The sequence below is a fragment of the Nicotiana tomentosiformis genome, chromosome 1, assembly GCF_000390325.3.
Source record: "Nicotiana tomentosiformis chromosome 1, ASM39032v3, whole genome shotgun sequence".
NCBI classification, from domain to species: Eukaryota; Viridiplantae; Streptophyta; class Magnoliopsida; order Solanales; family Solanaceae; genus Nicotiana; species Nicotiana tomentosiformis.
The window spans coordinates 113489204-113496548 of NC_090812.1; positions in this window are offsets into that span (position 1 = coordinate 113489204).

Below are 7345 nucleotides of genomic sequence, written 5' to 3' on the forward strand. Positions count from 1 at the left end.
AAGGCCAAGCTCTAAGATATTTACACAACCATGGCACGTGGTGCGCCGCGGCTGTACAAATGTTGCATGTTGTCAATTCTGTAGCTCCCTGATAATCCCCACTACTGCCCCGCGTGGCGCGTCGCCCCATGTTTCACGCCTATGCAAAGTTTACAAAGTGAATTTCCTATTTCGGCTAGGAAAAGGTGGTTTCATCTGGGCCCGACCCTACTTGGTATAAATACATGGGAAAATGTTATTTTCAAGACTTTTGACACATATTCGACCTAAGGAGGCTAAGGAGGAGTTGGAAGAACACGAGCACAAGGATTTCATCATTCCTTCCTCACTCAAGACACGAGTTTGGATTGAATTTATATTTTCCTATACTTTAACTTTATTTGTGATGAATTTCTCCATATCTATAGAGTAGTTCTCTTTAGGGTTTGATGCATTTGGTGTATTGATGATTGTTTGTGGATTATAACTCTAGTTTTATGTATTGAAACGGTTTTGGATGATTTAACTATTGCACCTATATTCACTTGTCCATGTAATCGAGAGAGGCATAACTTGTGATATCTTTGTATTATATTGTTGGTTGAGTTCATTAATTCTTCTTAGTAATCGAAAGAGGCTAGTTGAATCATTGATTAAACCTAGTTAGGATAATAATCGAAAGAAATTTTCCTAAAGACCAATCCACCATGCATTCTTGCATATCTTCACATGCTTAAATTAGTTCATCTCGTAAGGTTAAGACTTAATCGAGAGAGGAGTTTTTACTGAACGTTTGAACTACTGACCGAGTGAATTCGAGAGACTCACTTGAACATTAGAAGTGAATTGTCTAGAGTTAGATTCCACACAATTATCTTTCACCTATCCTATCAACCCCTATTTTTTCCCACTGATAACTTCCTTGCTTATCTTTATTTCGATTTGCCATTAGTTAATAGCTTTAGACTCTTACTTAATTTTAGTTAGAAATCATATAAATCTCAAGGGTTGATCATCTTGGATAGAAATCAAGCTAGAAATTACAAGAATACTGTTTAAATCTAATCAATGTGGATACGATATTATACTATACTATATTTGATTAGCGTGCCAAATTTAAGTGTGTTCTGAGCTCGTCAGCACCCTTCCTAGGTGGTATCAAATAATGCTAGCATTCTTCTAAACATATCGTACATGCTATCTAGAACTCGTGACTCCATCCAGGCAAAAATCATAACATGCAACACGTTCCTTATGACGGTAGAAGACATCTAGCTCAAGGTGTGGTCGACACTATCAAGAACTCTTCGAGGCCAGTCCGCACATCACTAAGACATCATAACTGAACTTCCCCAACTCAACCAAGTCACGCAAGCCATCAAACCCAAGAGTATGGCACAGAACGGTGGTGAAGCATTACCACACCAAAAGACCAGTTACCTTTGTTGCTATGCTGACCCAACACCACCAAGCTGACCCATTTCTTTTAATCCTCCTCAACTTGTCTTCAGGTCAATAATTTCCCATATCGATACACAATGATCCTAAGTCAAAGCTTGATGTGGAAGATCCTAGCACGAACCACGTTGCCCGAAAACCCCATAAATTGTTGTATTTCCTTTGGAGTACCCAACAATGCTGCAACCGAGATACCCATTCTGAAGAGACCTTTTTGTGAATCTGAAGATGTTTCTCTAACCTCTCTGATACAAGAATGTAGATTTAATAATGATACAGATATACCGCAAGTGCCAACACCATCCCATGAAAATCTCAGATTTTATTCATGTACAATTGTGGGGTACCCCTCAACACTACATATATACCTCAGACCCAAGACTAATATGACACATACCCATGCAATCTGAGAATCGATAGTAGACTCCCTCACTTGGCGCTGAGTCATATGGCACAACATCCAATGATCCACATTACCAACCTTCATAGGCTCGTACAACACCAATCAGATACACGAACCAGTTGCATCCCACACTTGAACAACTGAAGATCTACCAACACGCCTGGGTCCTTAGTCTAGACAATACCTCGAGACAATGATCGAGCATCTAAGGCCCCCTCGAAGCCCATCCGCAGCATTACAAATCATCGTAGCATAGCTGATACCAAGTGCGCAACATCATATACGAGTGGATGTAAAGGGATATAAGATATATGCTTTAAGATGAATCAATATCGCACGATAAGGATTGAAAAGAGTGGTTCCTAATAGTTCTGTAGCCTCTCGAAGATAAGTACAGACATCTCTGTACCGATCCGCAAGACTCTACTAAACTTGCTTATGACTCGTAGCACCAATGAATCTAGAGCTCTGATACCAACTTGTCACGACCCCAATTTCTCATCTTAAGATGTCGTGATGGAACCTAGTCTCTAATACTAGGTAAGCCTAACACATTGAATTGAACTATTTAATCATTTATCATAAACCATTAAATAACATATATAACCGCAAGCGGCCAATAGTTATGCATTTCCCATAACCGTTAGTATGGAGTCATAAGCACTACTAAAACACACTAGAGTTTCTAAACACAATATTGTCTTGAATTATAATTTAACAGTAGCATAATAGAGTAAGATGGTGACTCTGAGGCATGCGAACGTCACACAGGTTTACCTTGAAGTCTCCCGCTGCGCAGACGCAACTCTCAACAACACTATTAGAATACCTGGATCTACACAAAAATGTGCAGAAGCGTAGCATGAGTACAGCACAACGGTATCCAATAAGTACCAAGCCTAACCTCAGTGGAGTAGTGACGAGGCCAGGTCAAGACACCTACTAGACATAGAAACCTATTAAAGATATACATAAGCTAACAATGGAAAGAACATCAATGTAAGGCCAACGACAGAAAAATTATTAATTTACAACCAACAATGAAGTAATAGAAACATAAATGGCAGTAAGTAGTAAACGAGTAACAAAGAAACAACATAATCAGAACATCAATGAGATGCAAATGAACTCAAATAAGAAAACAATGGATGACAACTCAAATAATCAAATTGCTCCCAACGCATGGACTTACAACAAGAATTACCCCGAGGCACCACACCTCATAAACCACAAGTCATGAACCACGATTTTCAAATCTTACACACATGGCACCTCGTGCCCACAATAACAATCACCATCACACGGCAAAGCCCACGTGCTACCATATACTTTGCAACCGTGATAAATATTAATTTATATGAATTAAAGATATATTTAAATACCATAAAACATAATAACAATCTTAAATAAGGTAAGGTGTCAGATGAAATAATGAGTTTTTTTTAGAAATCAAGTAAAGTAAAATAATATACAATTTATATGAAACAGGGTATAAGATGGGTTTAGTTTAGAAATCAATAAAATTGAGTAAAAGAATCATTTTTAAACAAAGCAAAACATAAGTTAAATTAATGAATTAAATATATAATTTATTAAAGAAAAATATGATAACAATTCTAAGTAAGCTAAACATCTAACAGGGTGATGAGTATAATTTAAGAACCCAATTCCAGTGAAAGTGCATAACCATTTAGAATAATAAGGCACCGAGTGAGATAACAAGTTATATCTTAAGAGGCACATAGAATAAAGCATGTTAATAATTCTTTTATTTAAGCCATTATATTACCAACAACTTAACATAATATGATATAGTGACTCCACGCAATTAAATTCATATTGACAATCAATTCACCAAGTTATAACGGAGGCACAGATTGGCATTTAAAGCAACACAACAAATCACGTAGAATGCATGACTTATACAAGAAACCATAACCAAGACAACAACGAATAACCAAACACAATCAAAATGCGGATGAATGATTTAAGGAATAACAATGACCGTTCAAATCAACAAGTTGTTCGAACATGGAATGTACAATGAAAATTACAACTGAGGTACCGCCGCGTATTCACATTTCACAATTCCAATCACAATATTTCCTTATATTTGTAATGACCCGACTAGTCTTTTTGAGCAATTACGTCTGGATTGGCAGTTTGAGGTCATGAGTAGCTTCACCTAGTGTATTATGACTTGCATACATCATCGTCTCGGGTTTATAAGTGGTTCAGAAATGATTTTAAGGAGTGACTTTCATTTGAGAAGCTCGAAGTTGAAAGAATTGACCAAGATTTAACCTTTGATTATTTGACCTCGGATCGGAGTTTTGATAGTTCCGATAGGTCGACTTGGGCGTATGCCCGAATTTGCATTTGGATGTTTCTAGAGGGTTTCGGCATCATTGGAAGAAGTTGGCAATTTAAAGGTATAAAATTTTCCTGGGTTTGACCTTGGTTTGACTTTAAGGCTATTAGGTTCGGATATTAGTTTCGGAACTTGGAATAGGTCAATTTTGTCGTATGGAACTTGCCTACAAAATTTGGCATCATTTGGAGTTAATTTGATATGGTTCGGATGCATGGTTGCGATTCTAGAGGTTTTCGAAGTTCATGGGGATTTCCATGCATTTTGGCATCCAATTCGTGATTCTAGAGGTTATTTTGATGTTGTGAATGTGCGAGCAAGTTTGTATTGTATTTTTGGACTGGTGTGGGTGTTTGGTTTGGAGCCTCGGGGGCTCGAGTGAGTTTCGGATTGGTTTCAAAATAATTTTAAATAATATTTGAGTGTTGGTACTGGTTCCATCGCATTTGCGATGTTTTTGTCACAAATGCAATTATCGCATTTGCGAAGTAGCCCTCGCATTTGCAAAACTGGGCCACTGGGGAAGAGTTTGCATTTGCGAAGATATTCCTCGTATTTTCAAGTGTGGGTTGTTCTCTTTTGCGAAGATTTCTGTAGTTTTTGCGATGGCAGTTGTCTTCGCATTTGCGATATCTTCGCATTTACGATATTTTGGTCGCAAATGCGAATTAAGCATAACTCCTCCTGGTTCGCTTTTTCGATGTCTTGTCTGCTTTTGTAGGGTTTGCATTTGCAAACCCCATGTCGCAAATGCGACATCTGCAGCCTGCATATAGCTGAGTGATTCCGAGACTTAGCTTCATTTTGATATATTTTGAACCCTAGCTTCGATGGAGGCGATTGTATGGAAGGATTTTCCTATCAAACTATCAGGTAAGTAATTTTAATCAACTTTCAATTATATATCGTGATTATACATTAGATTTAACATCAAATTCATGAGAATTTAAGGGAAAATTTTGGAGATTTTGTCAAAGTTTTGAAAAATGAAAATTTGGGATTTGAGAGTCGAATTGGACTCGGATTTGGAAACAAAACACGTATATAGACTCGTGGGGCTATGGGTAGTCAAGACTTATCCTTGGACCCGGGTTTTGACCGGGAAAGCCTAAGGTTGACTTTTATTGATTTTTAGAAATTGTATAAAGATCATAACTTTATTAATTGAAATTATTTTCTCTTGCTTTGTGTGATGTATTTAAGTCGTCTTTGGCTAGATTGAGCCGAGCAAAGGTGAATATTTAAAGGAAAAGCTAATTTGAGTATTGAGTTGGCAGAATTGAGGTAAATGTCTTGCCTAACTTTGTTGAGGGAATTTTTCCTACTAATTGCCATTGTTTGCTACATGCGGGGGTGATGTATATATGAGGTGACGAGCATATATGCATGTTCCAGGGTTAATCATCCTCGGCGGTAGATTATACGATTAATTGTGCCTTGTAGAATTTTGTGACCTTCTCGTTTCATGTCCTACTTGAATTTTAGATTACCAAGAATATGAAATTAAATGCTAGAAACCAAGATTTAGCTCATTATAACTTGATTAAAATTTGATGGATTTTTGTGAAACCATTAATGTGTTAAGTTCGGTCATCATTATGTTTAATCATTAATACATCGCTACGACCGTTATTCTTGAGATATTGGATTATATACTTGAGTTAAAGATCATTTTTGAGACTTGTCAAAATACTTGAATAATAAAGTACTTGAGGTTTTTTGAATTGTTATTGGCTTGAAAGTTGTGATTGATGTTCATTTGGAATATTCGCTTAAACACTCTCCTTGATATTATTCATGCTTCCTACCTTGCTTGTCACTGATATACATAAGCTTGGTGAGGAAGAGCGTAAAGCACCAAGGGTGATGCCATGCCATTGTATATACATTATCATGTGAGGAAGAGTGTAAAGCACGAAGGGTGATGCTGTGCCATTTTATTTACATTATCATGTGAGGATGAAAGTAAAAGCACGAAGGGTGATTTCATGTCGTTTCATTTATATTACTGTGTTCTCATTTATATTAACATGTGAGGATGAGTGTAAAAGTACGAAGGGTGATGTTGTGCCATTTCATTTATATTATCATGGGTTCATGGCACGAAGGCGTTTCCGTGCAGGCGAGGACGAGGGACATACATTATGTTGTGATATTTTTTCCTTGTGTATACGTTCGTTCCTTTACCTTGAGTTGTTACTATTGTACATATGGTTTCTATATGACTTGTCATTGTTGTTTTGTTTTTTGTTCTCTATCTCAATTGTTGTTGTGTTTCCCATGCCTTCTGTTTGTTTAACTTGCAAATATCATGTTTTCCTTTTTGTTGTTATATCTACATCCATGGCGTTCCTCATTTGTGGCATTTTCGTATAAGCTTTCTATCATGTTAGTTATTCATGCCTTCTAGTTGTTAGCTCATAAAGATCATGCTTTCCCTCTTATTTTTTATATCTACACATAGGCCTTCTACCATGCTAGTTAGTGAAATTTATATTCTTCTTTCCTAATTGATGTCATTATTTCTATGCCTTCTACATAGCCTGCTACCGTTGACTATATGTACTGCCTTGTTCGTTATTGCTACCTATGTATTTTTTCACTTTGTCATTACAGTTATTGGCATTTCTTTCACCCGGTTAGTACTGTTATACGTATATTTGGTAAGGATGAGATAAATGCACGAAGGGTGTTGTCGTGCCATTAATTTGATATCTTAAGTACATTTCTCACTTTGTCATTGATTTGCTAGTTTACTGTATAGGTTATATCAGTGAGTATCCTTTAACTAAAATGACTCATTACCACTTCACCGAGGTTAGTCAAGATACTTACTGAGTACATGGAGTCGGTTGTACTCATACTACACTTTTGCACCTTGCTTGCAGATTTTTGGAGTGGAGCTGTGGTGGATGATAGGGGCTGACTCTGAAGAGGTTCGTGCCTTCCGGATATGGCTACCACTTGTCCCTGGGTAGTTCTAGAGTTGAATTCTGTTTATGTACATTTCAAGCAAAAGTTGTATTTGTTTCACATCCGTTTTTGCAATAATCCAGCCTTAGTAGCTTATGTCTTGTACTACTAGTCCTTGGTTATTGTTTAGAATCCAGATATATCAATTGTTGATCACATTT